At 41.5% G+C, this 18,393-nt stretch overlaps 1 protein-coding gene across 1 annotated transcript in view; it reads right to left on the bottom strand.

Annotated features, from left to right (window-relative positions):
* MYH10 (myosin heavy chain 10) overlaps positions 1-16,714 on the bottom strand; it is a 201,397-nt gene extending 184,683 nt beyond the window's left edge. Inside the window, exon 1 of the mRNA XM_027857033.1 lies at positions 16,630-16,714. The gene's annotated coding sequence lies outside the window, so the exon portion shown is untranslated. The remainder of the gene's footprint in view (positions 1-16,629) is intronic.
* Positions 16,715-18,393: the final 1,679 nt, after the last annotated feature.

Below are 18,393 nucleotides of genomic sequence, written 5' to 3' on the forward strand. Positions count from 1 at the left end.
ATGATTATGTCTGTTTCCCAAGATGATTAGAGAAAAAGGAAAAGAACCTGTATGTTCTAAAAATATTTATAGCCCCTCTCTTTGTGGTGGCAAAGAACTGGAAATTGTGAGGATACCCGTCAAATGGGCAATGGCTAAACAAGTTGTGGTATATGATTGTGATGGAATACTATTGAGCTATAATAAATGATGAGCTCAATTTTAGAAAAACACAGAAAGATATGCATGACATAATGAAGAGTGAAACAAGCAGAACCAAGAGAATGTTGTATACAGCAACAGTAATATTTTTTAAGAACAGCTTTGACCAACTAAGTCATTTTGACTATTATAAATACCCAAATTAACTACAAAAGACATGTGAAGGAAGATACTATCTGCATCCAGAGAAAGAACTGATAAACAGAAGTATGTAGATTGTGGATTTACATATATATCTGTGTCTAATGGTAGTCATCTCTAGGGCAGGAGGTGAGGGAAAGGAAAGTTACATGATAATTTTATTATATATTTAAAAGGAAAAACAAGTTGTACATAAGAGAGTTGCAGTTTCATGTGCAATCCTTTTTTTTTAATTCTATTTTGACACATACCAGGACCGAATGTGATTCTAAAAAGCTATAGCCAGAATTAGGTAGGAAGAAAATTTGGGGGCTATACATCTCAAGTAAGCCCGTCTGATCCCATATTAGAATACTTATTAGGGGATCCAGTGAGGTCTCATACATATGAAAATACTATCACCTTCCCTTCTATGAGGGAGAAAAGAAGGTGGTTATCCTACTGTTTGGATAGCCAAATGAAAGAGCCAATGAAACTCTGAAAAATGAAATGTGCTAAGAATGGATCTACCATTTGTGATTTTAAAAAAGGCTTTACACAACATGCATATTCAGTCCTTTACATTCTAGTTATTCCTTCAGCTGATCAATATCCTTCCTAAAATGTGATACCTAGAACTGAACACAATATGCCAGCTATGATGCAACCAGAGCAGAACACAGTAAGGTTATAGTGCCTTTTTATTCCTAGAGAAAAAGCCTATAATTAAATTAACTTTTCTGGCTATTCTGTCACACAGTGAACTTGTACTAAGTTTGCTGTCCACTAAACTCCCATTTTGCTTTGCAAACTGCTGTCTAACTATGCTACCCTACCCTCATACATATAAAGTCAATTTTTGAATCCAAGTATAAAACTCAAAATTTAATAGGGGTAAAAATAATTTTTAAAAATTTCATCTTACTAGAATTCAAAAGTCTAGACTATCAATAGATCTTTTTGGATCCATTTAGCATATTAATGATCTCTCCCAATTTTTTGTCAGCTACAAATTGAATAAGCATGTCATCAATGCCTATATCCAAGTCACAAATGAAAAATATTAAACAGCACAATGCCAAACACATCTTTGAAACACTCCATAGGAGACCTCCCTCCAAGGGGACAAACTGACATGGAACCATTAATGACTAATCTAGGTCCAGCTCTTCAACCACTTCTAAATCCATCCAGTTGTACTACTATCTTCATTCTAGACCTATCTCTACATTTTTTTTACACGAGTAGCGAAAGTACTCATCAATTGCTTGTTAAAGTCCAAGTAACTTATAGCTACAGCATTGCCTTCATCTACTAGATTAGAAATCCTGTTAAAAAAGGGAATGAAGTTAGTCTGACATAGTCTGTTAATAATGAAGTCATGTTGCTCTTTGTCATACAGCCTTAAGTATGATGAGAGGCATATTTATCTATCACTCTTGGGTTAGACTTACTCTTCCTGTTCCTATCCCTATTGAGTTGGTAATCCAAAGGCAATCTGAAGGTCTCTGGTCAAGAACAGAAAGTGACAGAGGATCTGCTGCCTCCAGTAGGCCCACGAACTAGTAATGAAATTACTAAAAATGAAAATGAAATTGTAGGACATTCTCAGCATATCCAAGAAAAATTGTTGAGAAATTCTAGATCAAAAGTCTTTAAAGTTAGCAAGGACCAAAAGTGTACACATACACATACACATACACACACACACGCACGCACACAATATCCAATGGTATTCTAAGGGTTGGCTCATAGCCCAGAACTATATTTTTATTCCCAGAACCCATCTGGGACAATCAGGCATTGGGAAGACTCTCTACCACAGGTGTTTCCTCTCCTTCCCTACCCTTACCTTTCCCCACCCTCTCATCTATCCATCTAGTCTGCTTGACATTTTATATGAGATGGGAGACACCAACTCTATTCTTTCTAGTGAGACAGAGGACCACCAAGCCTTACCATACACCCTGTCTCTATCCCCTACAGACCCTTGGCACTGTCATCTGATCTACATATGATGTAACCTTGGGACTTGCTACCTACCCCACCCCTTCACTTCATTCTTAGGAATTCTAGGCCTTTCCATCGACCTGGCAGCTGAACTTTTCTCGACATGTTGTCTTCTTCCCCAATTAGAACATGAGCTCACCGAGAACATGGGAATGTCTTAATTTTTCTATTTGTATTCTCAGCACTTAGTATGGTGCTTGGCATATAACAAGCACTTGATATTCTAATTCTAATTCATTCTTAAGTGTCTAATAACTTAAGACACTTTAATAAATTAAAATTTTACAATAGTACTAAGTGAACAGAATGAGTAAGGCTTAATCAAGAGCAATATATTGGGGCAGGCAGTCTCATATCCATATCATAGCATCACAATGGAGACAAATACAAACTGGAAGCTTTATTACCCACTACTGAGTTCCAAGTCACAGATTCAGGATACAAGGAGGAGACCTGTGTCACTCTCCACCACCACCACCCTACGCAGAAGAGCAAGTTCAAAAGCAAGAAGCAGTAATGTAGCCCAAATCTCAGTAGAGAGTAGAATAAGGTATAGGTTCCAGTCTCCAGCCCAGTATGACGACTGCAGAAGAATAACCAGAGCAGCAATCCCAGACCAAAAGACAGTCTATAATTCTGTCAGTGAACCAGCAGAGCTTCTCAGCTGGCTGACAGTGCCTGAGTTCAGTCGTCTCTTGTTGCTAATACCTAAACCCTGGTCAGGAACTCATAGAGCTCAGACCAGGGGGACAGTAATCAATCTTTGCCCTGGAATATATCACTTTGAAAGTGCTGAAATCTTACAAGTCCTGAGCCTGACCTCTTCCTGGGGTTCTTAAACAACACAACAAGCAATACCCCCAAAAAAGCAGCAAAAAAACAGTCTAGAGTACATTCCTAATAGAAGCACACAGAACTGGACCCTAACATCAAAAGTCAGGAAGTAAGCTGGAAAAATGAACAAACAACAACAAAAAAGGAAGCCCATTATTAAAAGTTGTTATGAAAAAAATGACACAAACTCAGAAGAGAATGACTCCAAAACATCTAGAAACTTTTAAGTTCAAATACAGGAGTTAAGAGAAACAACGAAAAATGAACAAGGATAACTGCTTACATTCTAATATGGTGAAATGACACATTGGTATTCCCTATAAGCCCCCATCATCATCAGGGGTCTAATTAGATAGAAAGCCTGGGAGTGGTTCTGTTATAGCTTTATCTTAAAAGAAGAATGGAAAGGGAAAGAAAGAGGAATGCAATAGGAAGGGAAAGGAAAAAGAGGATTAGGGAAAATAATCTCACAATCAGGGTAGAACATCTAAACGAACAAGGAGGAGGTGGTAGTTATGATAAGCAGCTGGCACTTAAACTTTACTCTCATCTTAACTGGTCAAAGGAGAGAAGAAAAACACACACACACACACACAGAAGTGAGTACAGAAATATATTCACTCAACAGGGAAACAGGGAAAAGGGAGAAAGGGGAAGGAGGAATTAGAGAGAGGGTAGATTAAGGGAGGAATTAAGACTAGGCATAATAAACTAAAAAAGTACAAAAATGCAACTCTTTTTGAGCTGGCAAAGAATGGGAATGGGGGAGGGGGAGAGAGCGGTGTCCATCAACTGGGGAACAAGTACATAAATGTGATGGAATACTATTGTGCTCTAGGAAATGATGAAAGGAGTGGTTTCAGAGAAACCTGGAAAAACTTGAATGAATGAATGAATCAGTTCACAATGAAAAGTGAAGTGAATAGAACCAACAATATATACAAAGATGTTTAAAGTAAAGCCTATATCAGATTGTACACTGTCTTGGGTGGGAGGAGAAAGTGGGAGAGAAAATTCAAAACTCAAAATTTCATGGAAGTGAATGTTGAAAACTAAAAATGAATAAATTAATTATAATTTTTTTAAAAAGATAAAACTATGAGACAGTAAACTCCAAAAGAATTAAGCACTCTGATAAGTGTAATGACTAACCATTATTCCAGAGGACTAAGAATGAAATGTGCTACCCACTTTCTGATGAAGAGGTGAAGGATTCAGTGTGCAGTACAACATATAGATGAAGGGAGGGAGAGGTGATCTTTTATGTGGCCCATGCAGAAATTTGTTTTGCTTCATTGTTTATGACAAGGGATTTTCTTCTCAAGAGTGGAGATGGGAAGAGGGTAATAGGAGAAGAGAGAAAGTACATTGGTTGATTGAAGAAAATTGTCATTTAAAAAAAAAACAAATACTGAATTTCTATTAACTTGGAGGTTTGCAAAGGGTTTAATATATATCACCTGATCCTCACAACAATCCTGTTGTTATAAAGATTTTTTAAAGATCAGGAAACTGGGGGTGAGACAGGTTAGGTGACATAGGCTCACACAGCTAGTAAATGCCTGAGTCACATTTCTAATTCAGGACCTCCTAATCCAAGGTCCAATACTTCATCCACTATGCCAAGCTGCCTATGAATAACATATGAAGGGATTCAAAGAACAAAATGCAGTACTACCGCAAGAAGCCAATACCACAATATAGAGTTCTCAAGGTTTCGAGATATTTGTAAACTGTTAAATTCAATGTATTTTTTCCTCAGTCCTAAAACTCCTTGACTGCTGCTTTCTGCCCAGATACTCTCCCCACTTGGCTTCTATCATTTTCTCTTGGTTCTCTTCCTACATATCTGACAATTCTCATTCTCCTTTGCTGAATAATCATTCCTCTCCAGTCCAGCAAGTGGGAACTCCCTCAAGGACTAGTCATGTTCTGTTTTCCCCTTGGGTGTTTTCATCATCTCTTATATGTTCAATTATCTCCAAGTATTTAGATGACAGCCCTGATATCTCTCCTGAATTCTAGTACCACATCACCAACTGACTGCTGACGTATGCATTTTATCCAAATGACTCTAGTATAAAATACAAAATCCTCAGCCTACCATATAACGCCTTCCACAATGTCTTCCACGTATTTTTCCTTTTGTCTTATTCCCCTTGATGCCTCTTTGTTCCAATCAAACTGGCCAGCTAACAAGTCCCTGTACTTGAGATTTCATCTCCCTACATATCTTTGCAAGGTGGTCCCCCATGTCTGGGATATACCCTTTCCTCAATTAGTAACACAAATATACAAAGAACTCAAATTTCTAAGAAAAAGAGTCATTCCCCAATTGAGAAATGGTGAAAGGACATGCACATATACATTCGCACACGCACACATGTGTATATGTATATGTGTGTATATATGTATGTATATGTGTATACACACACACACACACACACACATATAATAGGCAATTTTCTGAGAAAGAAACACAAGCTATCTACAACATGATAAATGTTCCCAATCAAAAAGACCTTTTTTGGGGGAGGAATCTGGGGTTAAGTAATCTGCCCAGAGTCACACAGTTAGTAAGTCTCTAAGACCATATTTGAACTCAGATGCTCCTGACTCCACAGCCCATGCTCTATCCACTGAGCCACACAGCTGCCTCACCAATCAAGAATAACTAGAGAAATGTAAATTAAAGTACTCTGGTATTCTACCTCACACCCATCAGATTGGCAAAATTTGCAAAAAAAGAAAAATGACATGTTGAAGAGGCTGCAGGAAAACAGGCACATCAATGTACTATTTGGTACAACTATGAATTGGTCTAGGCTTTCTGGAAAACAATACAGAAATATACTCCCAAAACCACTAAACTATGCACAGTATACTCTCTGACCCAATCCAGTGTTAATGCTACCCAGGCCTAAACCCCCCGAAGAAATCAAATAGAGAAAACAAGGACCCATATGTATGTATAAAACTATAGATCTTTTGTATTGACAAAGAACTGGAAACTATAGGTCTACTCTTCAATTGGGGAAAGTCTAAACAAATTAAGGCATATGAATGTAGTGGAATACTATTATGCTCCAAATAATGAAAAGGACAATTTAAGAGAAACCTGGGAAGATTTGTATGAATTGATGCTGAGAGAAGTAAACAGAACCAAAATTCTGATCAATGCAATGATGAGAAGACCAATGATAAAGAATCACCTAATAGAAATATGATGGGACTCAAGATACAAAATGAATTATACTTATTTGGATGTAATCAACACGGGAAATGTTTTGCTTAACTATACTTATTTGTTACCAAGGTTTTGTTTCTTTTCTTTTTTCAGTGGAAGTGAGAGGATAGGAACTAAAGGCTTGTTAACTGAGAAAATATTATTGAAAAAACAAAAACAAAAAACAAAAAAAAACCCGGCTACCTTGTAGAATCCCTAGCTTCCTTTAAAGGATAGTTCAAGTGATTTATAAAAGATCTTTCCTAATTTCCTAGTTGTTAATGCTCTTTCCCAGTAGAAATTACTTTGTATAACTTTGTATTTATTTACCTCTGTGTGTTCGTGTATTATATGCTACCAGTACAATGTAAGCTCCTTAAGTGCAAGAACTGTTTCATTTTTGTCTCTGTATCCTCAGCCCTTATCCCAGTGCTTTCCATATAGCAGGTGCTTAATAAATGTTTGTTGAACTGAAATGAATGTCCAAAACAATACTCATTCTCTCCTCCCACCCCTTACCACTCCATCAAACTAACCTATTTCTATTGGCACTACTATCCTTTCCAGTTTCACAGCCTTGAGTGATTCTTTAGCTTTTTTCAATTCTTTCCTCTCTTTCAAAACTAACACCCTATCAGTTGCCAAGTCTTATCAATTCCACCTCCACATCTCTTGGCACCCATCTCCTTTTCTGCACTCACATTGTTTCCACACTAGTTCAAGACTTCATCTCCACTCACTTGCACTATTACAAAAGCCTCCTAACTGGTCTCCATTGGTTGCTGTCTCTCCCCTCTCTAATCCATCCTCCACATTCCTGCCAAGAATAATATTGCTAAAGCACAGATCTAATCACATCTCTCTTTTGCTCAAAAATTTTGAGCAGCTCCTATTTATCTCTAGAATAAAATGAAAGTCTTCAGCCTGGCATTTAAGGCCCTCTAAAACCTGGATTTAGCCTGCCTTCCTAGCCTTATTTCCCATCATTTCCCTAGTCTTTGTTCCCTGAACTCAATATTTCATCTCCTTTCTCCACGTAATGGCAGAATCCATCTCCTAAGCTAAATGTATTACACCTCTGATTCTCAAGAGTCTTTCTGTCTTCTCCTCAAGGCTCAGTTCAGATGACACCTTTTCTGTTAAGATTTTGCTAATCCCCCTCCCCAAGCTGTTAAGTGTTTCCTACCTTTCTCAAGATACACTATAGATCCCTCCCTCCTGGATCACTTCAGAGGGGCTTGCATAGCTCAATGAAACTATGAGCTATGTCATGCGGGGTTACCCAAAATGGACAGATCATAGTAGAGAGTTCTGACAAAAAATGATCCAATGGAGAAGAAAATGGCAAACTACTCCAATATCTTTGCCAAGAAAACCCAATGGAGAATACTAAAACGAGATGAGCCCCTCAGGTCTGAAGGTGTCCAATACACTACTAGGGAAGGGCAAAGGACAACCACAAGTAGCTCCAGTACTAATGAAGCAGCTGGGTCAAAGTCAAAAGGACACTCAGCTCCAGAGCTGTAGATATCTCTGGTGATGAAAGGGAAGTCCAGAGCTATAAAGATCAATAGGAACCTGGAATGTAAATGAACTGGATGTGATCAAACACGAGATGGAAAGATTAAATATCAACATCTTGGGTGACAGCGAACTTAAATGAATGGGAATGAGTGAATTTAATTCAGGTGATCATTATATATACTACTGTGGACAAGAACCCCTTAGAAGAAATGGAATAGTCCCCATAGTCAATAAAAGGGTGAGAAAAGCAGTACAGGGATATAATCTCAAAAGAGACAGAATAATATGTTTGAATCTAGGGCAAACTGTTCAACATCACAGTCTATCCTCCAACCACTGATGCTGAAGATGCCAAATTTGATCAATTCTATGAAGACCTACAACATTTTCTAGAAATAACACCAAAAAGGAATGTCATATTCATCATAGGGGATTGGAATGCTAAAGTAGAAAATCAAAAGATAATTGGAATAACCGGAAAGTTTGACCTTGGGAGTACAAAATGAAGCAGGGCAGAGACTACTACTGTTCTGTTAGGATAACTTGCTGATCATATCAAACTCTTTTTCAACAACCCAAAAGGTGACTCTATACATGAACACACCAGATGGTCAACATAGAAATCAGACTGATTACATACTTTGCAGCGAAAGATAGAAAAGCTTCATATAGTCAGTTAAAACAAGACTGGAGCTGACTGTGGCACAAATCATGAGCTTCTTATTGCAAAATTCAAACTTAAATAGAAGTAGGGAAAACCAGCAGACCATAAGTATGACCTAAAAAAACATCCCTTATGAATATGAAACAGAAGTGATGAATAGATTTGAGGGATTAGATCTGGCAGAGAGTGCCTGAAGAACTATGGACAGAAGTTCACAATATTGTATAGGAGGCAGCAACAAAAAAATTCCAAAGAAAAAGAGCAAGAAAGCAAAATGGCTGTCTGACAAAGCTTTACAAATAGCTGAGGAAAGAAGAAAAGTGAGAAGTAATGGAGAAAGGGAAAGATATACCCAACAGAATGCAGAACTCCAGAGAATAGCCAGGAGAGATAAATTTTCTTAAACGAGCAATGCAAAGAAATAGAAGAAACCTATAGAATGAGAAAGACAAGACATCTCTTCAAGAAAATTAGCGATATACGCCCAAAGGGCAATCAAATTGTTCATACTCTTTGATCCAGCAATACCACTATTAGGTCTGTATCCCAAAGAGATCATAAAAAAGGGAAAAGGATTTACATGCACAAAAATATTTACAGCAGCTCTTTTTGTGGTGGCAAAGAATTGGAAATTGAGGGAATGTCAATTGGACAACAACTAAACAAGTTGTAGTACATGAAATGTAATGTAATATTATTGTGCTATAAGAAATGACGAGGGGCAGCTAGGTGGTGCAGTGGATAGAGCACCAGCCCTGAAGTCAGGAGGACCTGAGTTCAAATCCGGCCTCAGACCAAACACTTGACACTTACTAGCTGTGTGACCCTGGGCAAGTCACTTAACCCCAATTGCCTCAAAAAGGAAAAAAAAAGATTAAAAAAAAATGACGAATAGGTGGATTTCAGAAAAACCTGGAAAGGCTTACATACACTGAATCAAAGTGAAATGAACGAACATAACCAGGAAAACATTGTACACAGTAACAGCAACACTGTGTAATGATCAACTATGACTAACTTAGCTCTTCTTGGTAATACAACGATCTATGTCCAAAAGACTCAGGATGGAAAATGCTATCTACATCCAGAGAAAGAATTGATGGGAATCTGAATGCAGATCAAAGCATACGATTTTCACTTTCTTATTTTTTCCTATTGCTCATTTCTTTTTTCACAAGATGATTAATATGGAAATGTTTTACATGACTGCATGTATATAAACTATATCAAACTGCTTACTGTCTTACGGAGGGGGCAAGAAAAGGAAGGAGGGAGAAAATTCAGAACTCAAAATTTTATATAAAAAAGAATGTTAAAAATTGTCTTTTGTGACCCTGGGCAAGTCACTTAACCCCAATTGCCTAAAAGAAAAAAAAATACTGTAAAGAAAAAAATGTGGAACAGAAAAAAGAAGAAAATTAGAAATATCAAGGGAATATTTCATGGAAAAATAGGGATGATAAAAGACAAAAATGGTAGAGATTTAACAGAAGCAGAAGAGATTTAAGACGAGGTGGCAAGAATATACAGAACTATACAAAAAAGATATTAACCTCACCGATAACCACAACGGTGTGGTTACTGATCTAGAGCCAGACATACTAGAGAATGAAGTCAAGTGGGCCTTAGGAAGCATTGCTAACAACAAGGCAAGTGGAAGTAACAGAATTCCACTCAAGCTACTTAAAATCCTAAAAGATGATGCTGTTAAAGTGTTGCACTCAATAGGCCAGCAAATTTGGAAAACACAACAATGACCACTGGATTAGAAAAGATCAGCTGTTCTAATCCTAAATGCCAAGGGATGTTCAAATTACTGAACAATTGTGCTCATTTCACACACCAACAAAGTTATGCTTAAGATTCTGCAAGCTAGACTTCAGTAATAGGTGAACCAAGAATTACCAGAAGAGCAGGCTGGTTTTCACAAGAGGCAGCAGAACTAGAGATCAAATTGCCCACATTTACTGGATTACGGAAAAGCAAGGAAGTCCCAGAAAAACATCTACGTCTGCTTCACTGACTATACTAAAGCCTTTGACTGTGTGGATCACAACAAAATGTGGAAAGTCCTCAAAGAAATGGGAGTATCAGATCATCTTACTTGTCTCCTGAGGGTCAGGACCAACAGTTAAAACTGAATATGGAACTGGTTTAAAAACTGGAAAAGGTTGTATATTGTCACTTTACTTAACTTTCATGTACAGTATATCATGGAGAAGTCAGAATTAAGGTTGCTGAGGGAAATATTAACAATCTCAGATATGCAGATAATAACACTCTGGTGGCAGAAAATATAGAATTAAGAAGCCTCCTGATGAGGGTGAAAGAGGAGTATAAAAGCTGGCTTGAATCTTAACATCAAAAAAAAACTAAGATTCCATCACTTCCTGGCAAATAGAGGAAGAAGAAATGGAAGCAGTGTCAGATGTTATATTATTAGGCTCAAAGATCACTGCAGATGGGGACTGAGGTCATGAAATTAAGATGCCTGCTCCTTGGAAGGAAAGCTATGGCAAATCTGGACAGCATACTAAAAAGCAGAAACATCACCTAGTTCACATAGGTCTGAAGACTCAAACCCATTTTTCCCAATAGCAATGTATGACTGTGAGAGTCAGACTATAAAGAAAACTGAGTGCTACTGAAACGACACTTTCAAACTGTGGTGCTAGGGAAGACTTTTGAGAGTCCCTCGGACTGCAAGGAGATCAAATCAGTCAAAACTTAAGGAAATTAATTCAGATTATTCATTGGAAGGTCAAATACCAAAGCTGAAGCTTAAATACTTTGGTCACACAATAACAGGACAAGACTCATTGGAAAAGACCCTGATGTTAGAAAAGATCGAAGGCAAAACAGCAGGGGAACAGCAAAGGATAAGATGGATAGTGTCATGGAAGCACGGAAAATGAGCTTGGACAGCCTTCAGCAAACAGTGGAGTACAGAAGGGCCTAGCACACTGTATAGTCCACGGGATCACGGAGTCGGACACAAGTGAATGATGAAACAATAATATCTGTGTACATGTCGCATCCCCCAAGTGAAATGTGAACCCCTTAAAGGCAGGAACTATTTAATTTGTGTCTTTGTATCCCTAACATATACCAAGAAGGAAATTAATCAATACTTGTTGAATTTTTTTCTATAAGAGATACAAAGTGCAACTGCAGTTTAAAAGAAAGAGATGACTTCTGGTAGCTGTTGGAAAGAACAGGGGAAAATGACATGAAAGAAGTGACATTAGAGATAGATTTAAACGATGGGAAGGGTGGAGTATGAAGATATCCAAGCAAATGGAACAAAACGAACTGATACAGAACACAAGATATATTCAAGGAACAAAGAGTAGCCTACTTTGACTATTGTGTAGAGTACACGTAGGATAATAATGGGAAATATCACTAGGGAACAGGTTGGGCACAAATCGAAGTTCTTCAAATGCGATGCCAAGGTATTTGCACTTTACAGAATCATTGAAGGTGTTAGCGAAGGTGAGTGATATGACTGGAGGGGTGCTTTAAAAAGATTAATCTAGTAACAGTGTGCAGGACAGACATAGGACAGGTTGAAACTACAAAGAAGCAAAACTGAATAGGCCCTTTGTGTGCATCCTTACCACTGCCTTAGGACAGGACACATATCCCTATCTAGCAAGGCATATGCCTAGACAGGGCTAAAGGCCTTTAAAAGAATCTAACATCATTAGCACAATTCCATAAAAGCTGACAAAGTAGACTTATTTGTAAAATAAGTCAGGAGGAAGAGACTGATTTGGCAGAAAAGATTGGCAGTCCAAGTCTTAGACACGTTCATTTTTAGGTCCTATCAGTGAGATAACTACCTACAGCCAGAAGGAAATATTTCAATAGAGTAAGAGAGATTTCAATATTTCAGTAGAAAGAGAGGTTGAAAGATAGAGATTTGAGAGGCCACATTAAAGCCATAAAAGTAGATGAGCTTGTGAAGGAAAGAAAATGTCAAAAAGAACAAAGGACAAAACACTGGGGAAGAAGATGGAAAAAGAACAAGTTGGAGAGTTTCAAGAAAAGTCTCTATTCAGCCATGACTTCACATTGCAGAGATCAAGAAGACTGATGATTGAGAAAAGGTGACTGAGTTTGGCAATCACATCGATATTTTTAGGGTACAATGCTTAATACTAGCTCCTATAAGTTTAAAAAATTGAGGACCTAAACAACACGAGAAACAAAAATGGCTAGAAGTTTGGAAAATAGAGAAATTGTCTTCCATCCTTATTTCATGAAGCCTAAAACATATTAAACTTTAACTGTACTTGTGCTCAATAAATATTTGCTGACTGAATGAAGCATATGCACAGATAATTCAATTTAAACATCCATTAAGTGAAGAGAAAGGACTTCAGGAATGAAAGTGGGAGAGGAAATCAACTCCAGGCATAGGAGGTCATCATTGAGTAAAGCCACATAGATGAGAGAGGGCAGAAAGAGAACACAGGAAAGTCCAGTTTGGCTGGAATGTCAGGTTGGAGCCAGATAGGGGAAGGGGCTTAAATGCCAAAGTATTCAATGGAGGTAAATTTAATAAGAAGGCAATCCATGCCTCTTATCCAAGTCATTAATAAAATGTTAGATAGAATGAGGCCAAACATAGATCCCAACATAGGTATTTGTGTCACTCAGCTTCCTTACTAAATAGTTCCCTACCCTTAAGCACACAGTTTTATGTTATTTGTATCCCCCACACTGCTTCGCATAGTGCTCTGCACATAATAAATGCTCAAATATCTGAAATTAATTCATGAATCAAGAAGTGGACCACAGTTCTTAGGTAAAGGAGTTATACACGGGCAGTAAGAAAATTACTCAAGCAGCAGGTAAAGAATAGGTTGTGATGTATTTTTTTAAAGTTTTTCTTAACCAGAAAAAAAAAAAAGCAATGAATGAGAGCATGGAGAGAGAAAAGGCAGTAAAGGCAGCTAATCAGTAATTGTTTAATTCAGTAAAAAAAAAAATGCTTGCACAAATCATATTCATATTACTTTGAAAAATTCAATTCCTACTTCTAAAATACCACACATAATCTAAGTACCAACAACTGCTAGTTTTAGAACACTTTTTTCCATGTATGCTTACATAAATCTACCTAACAATAACCCAGTATGAGGGAGTGAGATGTAAAATGCACTGTATTTGAGACTGGAAGGCCTCAGTTTGAATCTAAGACCTCCCTCTTTCCAACTGTGTAAACTTAGGTCACCAACTTTGTGGCTAAATTTACTCATCTGCAAAACAGAGATGATAATACATGGATTACCGACTTCATAGAACTGTTTCAAGGAAATCAGAATGTGCGATATGAAGCTATTATTATTTCTTCCTTCTTTAAACCTGTATAGCACCCTCTGAGAACATTTGACTGCAATATAATTTTAGTCCAAGACAGAATCACAAAATTTCAGAGTCAAAAGGTACCAGCACATAAGACTGCTCCTGAAAGGAGTGCCCCACTATAACAGACCCACTCTGCTCATCCAGCCTCTGCTTTAAGACTTTCACTGGTCTTCAAGAAACCTACTAGCTCTTAGGTAAAACACAGATTCCAATATAAGTTTGCATCACTTACCTTGATAGTCTCTACCACTTAAGAAGCAGTCTTATGTGCTGAATGCCTTGTACATAATAAATGCTCAAATATTTGTGAAATTAATTTATGAATCCCGTACATTTTATTTTCATACTCACTATTAAAGAAATTTGAGAATCATTTTAGATTTCTTTTCATTTCTCCATCAAATGAACTAAAGAAAAGTTATTTGGTCTAGTATAACAAATGATCAATCCATAAATTGATACAGTACAATTTGGTTAAGACTCTCTATTTTTGTGAAATTTGTTTAAACTGGCAAAGAAAAAAAGTAATCTAATGAAAACTACCATCATCAGTTGAGCTTTTCTGCATAGTAAGCACTTAATAAATTTCTCTTAAATTAGAACACTAAACTAAGAATCTTAATTGTTTATATGTGGATGTAGAGATAAGGAAGTAAAATAAACAGCCAAAACTCTACATTCCTTTATCCTCCATCCAAACTACTCTTCCAATTTTCCTCTACTATCATCCAGCCAGACTTTATTGAAATAATTTCCCTGAGGATCCTAAATAAAAAGCAATGCTCTCACGGGTCATTTCCCTTCATGTCTTCTCCAGAAGTGACAGACTTCAAGATGCAGAGATAAAATGCATAAAATGGCTACTTTTCTAGGCCAAGAGATATTTAAATATCAAAACCATGAGACCAAAAGGATAGTTAGAGGATACTTAGAACTTAAATACAAGGTTTTTTTAAAGTGAAATGGCATCAAGAATAATTCAGATAGTTCAGACAATCCTCAGATTCAGAATCAAAAGTCAAAATCTCAGCAAAGCACAGTAGTATATTTGTTATTTTATTATTCAGTTAAAACTGCAGGGAGGTCTTTGTTTCTTGTGCAGTCCCTACCTCCACCCACTGCCACTGCACCCCCCCCCCCCCCATCAACCGCAGTGATCCTGCAGGGAGCTGCAGAGCCTGAAAGATAACGGTGATTATTGAGAGCTTGACACCTACACCCAATCTCCTCATGCTCTCACCCTTGTCGGGGCATTATGTTCCAGGCCAATCCAAAGGGCTTTTCCACATGGATAAAAGAGCTTGTCCAAAAGCTCCCACAAACGCCTCCGACCCATAATCGATTGATCTGGGAGGGCGGACGAGCGGGGAGAGGAACAGAATGGGGAGCTCCCGGGGACAACCCCTCAACTGGAGAAAGCAGAGATGAGACTCTCGGTCACTCACACAATAGAAAAGATATCCAAAATCGAGGATCGACCCTCCCTCCCCGCCACCCAGCCTCCAAGAGCAGCCAGCCCCCTCTCATTTAGGGAGCCCCCCCCCCACTGTTCCCTCCCAAGCGAGCCACATTTTCCCGCCTCCGCAAGGCCCTTCCCAAGGCACAGATGTAGCCCCCACCCCTGCCTTCTTCCTTCACATTACACCTTAACCCCTCCTCCTCCATCCCACCCTATTCAATACACGCACAGCCCTACTTCTCCAGGATCAACTCACAGCACATTCAGCACTACTTCTTCCCGCACCTGGTACCCGCGCTTTCCCAGCCCGCATGGCTCTGTCCCTCCCCCCACCCCGTTCCAGAGTCTAATCTCGAGTCTCCCCACAATCCCCTCCACCACCAAGGGCCCGCAGCCGAGCCCAGCCCACCCAGCTCTCCCCCTTCCCTCCCAGCCACGGCCTTCCCCGACCCGCGCCGGATCAGCGCCCCCTCGGTCCTACCCAGAACCCCTTCCTCCCGGGACTCCACCCAGCCCCTCCGGGGCTACACGCCCTCCCCGGGAACTCTCCCGGCCGGGGTCCGCAGGCATCCAGATTCCCCTCGGAAGGCTCCGTCTGCCGTCATTCTTTCGTTGTCCCCTCCCCGCACAAGGGTCCCTGCCCGCACGCACGCGGAGCCCGCTTTCCTCCAAGGTTCCCACAGAACACACTAGAGGCCCCCTTCCTTTTGTCCGCCCTGCAGAGAGCCCCTCCTCGCCCTTCAGGGGTTCCCACAAACAACACCCCCAAATCCATCCAGAGCCCCCACCCTTCCAGGGGTGCCCCAGACCCGCCTAGGGGAGCAGATTTACACAGAGCCTGAACCCCTTCTTCCAGGGAGCCCACTCCCTGACACAAGCTCCCACCCACCCCCACTAGGGGGCTGTCCCCCTCCAGCTTCTCCCCGCGAGGGCCCCCTGCCCTACTGCCATTCCTAAGCGCGCGCGCACACCCGCGACCCCTCCCCTAGCCGCCGCCGCCGCCGCCGCCGCCGCCGCCTCTTCTCACCGCAGCCCTTCAAGTCCCTCTCCTTCCGCCCAGACAGAGAAGACCCCCGCCCCAAGCAAGTCCGGGTACCCGCCGGGCCCAGCCAGCGCCCTCCTGCACTCCGGCCCTCCCGGCCCCGCCAGCGCGGCGGCGGCGAAAAGCGGAAGGGCCGGTGCGAAAGGGCGGCTGGAGGCGCCCGCACCCCTCACCTTGAGGCGCAGATGATGGCGACCGCAAGTGCCCAGCAGCAACCACAGATTCGGCTTCTCAGACGAAAACCCACCGCTGCCTCCGCCGGGCTCCTTTAGCACTGCTGCGCCGCGCCGCCCCTCCCACGCCCACCCTCATTGGGCCAGCCCCACGCCCATCACGGCGGGTCCGTTGGCGCATCCAACTCCGAGGCTAGACGTTAGCAGCCCGAGAAGCGAGCCTCCCCCGGCCCGCCTCCCCCGCCCCCTTACCCATCACGAATAATATTCATTGGCTCGCGTTCAACGCCCTAGCAACCGGCGCCCGCACCTCACGGGCTTCCCGCGGTGTCAGTCACTGGCTCCAGGGAGGGCAGGACCGTGCAGAAGCTGCCCCTGAGCTCAACCTGAACGGCAGTGGGCATTCGGGACGCGCCTCGGGGTGAGGAGGTGCGCGGCTGCACGGAGCCCCGGAGCCCCGGTGCGCAGTCCCCGCCGCGGCCCGGGACTCGGTGCTGCGGCGCGCCTTTTCCCTGCCTGGTGCTGACTCTGGGCTTCAGGCATGCGGCCACGGTTCATCCGGTCCGAGAAGGCCAATCAGTCTCTCCCAGCAGCTGGAGCTGGGGAAACTCAGGCTGCAGCCCCCCCCCCCCGTCCGATCCTCTCCCGCCCCCTCCACATTGTTGCCCGGCTTCCGCTCCTCCGCCCCCTACCCCCAACCCCAGGCTGCAGCCAGCTGGTTTCAGCTCTGCCCCGCCTGGGGTTCGGGCGTTCCTGTCCCTTTCACTCGGGTATCCCCCAGTTCTTCCCGTGGACGCCTCTCACGTTAGTGAGGCGCGTGGTTCTACGACCTTGGCTCTCGGGCTGCGGGCGGAGTGGGGAGGGGCCCACGGCTCCGCAGCTCACCTGCAGTGAAGGAAGCGCAGGTCCTCCCTCCCAACCTTGCTTTTCCCACGGGCCCAACCTACACAAGACCGATTTCTGACCAGAGGAGCCAAGCACTGCAGGGCAGATGGGTTCCTATGCTTTCCCTGCGTCGTACTGGTTTACAAAAAGGAACCGCCCAAAACGGGAATGTCCCTTCTAACGGAGTATCCCCAGACGAGTACGAGAAACAGAGGGGAAAAAAATCTGATCTCTGCTCTCCTTATCGGTCCCAGAGATACCAATAACCATAATACAGCAGCAATAAAGATAAACACCAGGATTGCTGCAGCAGCTTCCCTGGCTTTCTCTGGGCCTTCCCTATGGAACTCCCAGACTAGAATTAATTGCACACCTTGTCCTGGAATTGGGGGTTTCTGTATCTTTCATCCCTGGTCTAATCTGGTGGAGTGGAAAGAGCACTCGGAAATCTAGGTAAACCCGAAATGGAGTCCCATTGCATTCCTTTTCATTCATTTGCTGTGTGACCTTGGATAAATTACTCTCCCCTTTGGGACCTCAGTTACCTCCGAAGAATGAAAGGATTGCCCCCCCCTTCTCGGTTTTAATAAGTCTATAATTATGATATCATCGGGGAGGAGCCTGGTGCCTGAAAGAGCATAGAGCTCAGAGTCAGATCTACCTTTAAATCCAGGTTATGGTACTTAATAGCATCTTTGTGATCTGGAGCAAATCATTCAACTTCCCTGAGCTTCAGTTTCCATACCTATAAAATGCGATTAACATAAACTCTTCTACCTATATCACAAGCTTGCACCAGGATCATAAGAAATAATGGCTCAAAAATAGTTAACTATAAGTTGATTGTTGTCATTGATTCGTGTCTTGTTCCCGACCCTC

Source organism: Vombatus ursinus, unplaced genomic scaffold (genome assembly GCF_900497805.2).
Source record: "Vombatus ursinus unplaced genomic scaffold, bare-nosed wombat genome assembly UNPS02011916.1, whole genome shotgun sequence".
In the NCBI taxonomy this organism is placed as follows: Eukaryota; Metazoa; Chordata; class Mammalia; order Diprotodontia; family Vombatidae; genus Vombatus; species Vombatus ursinus.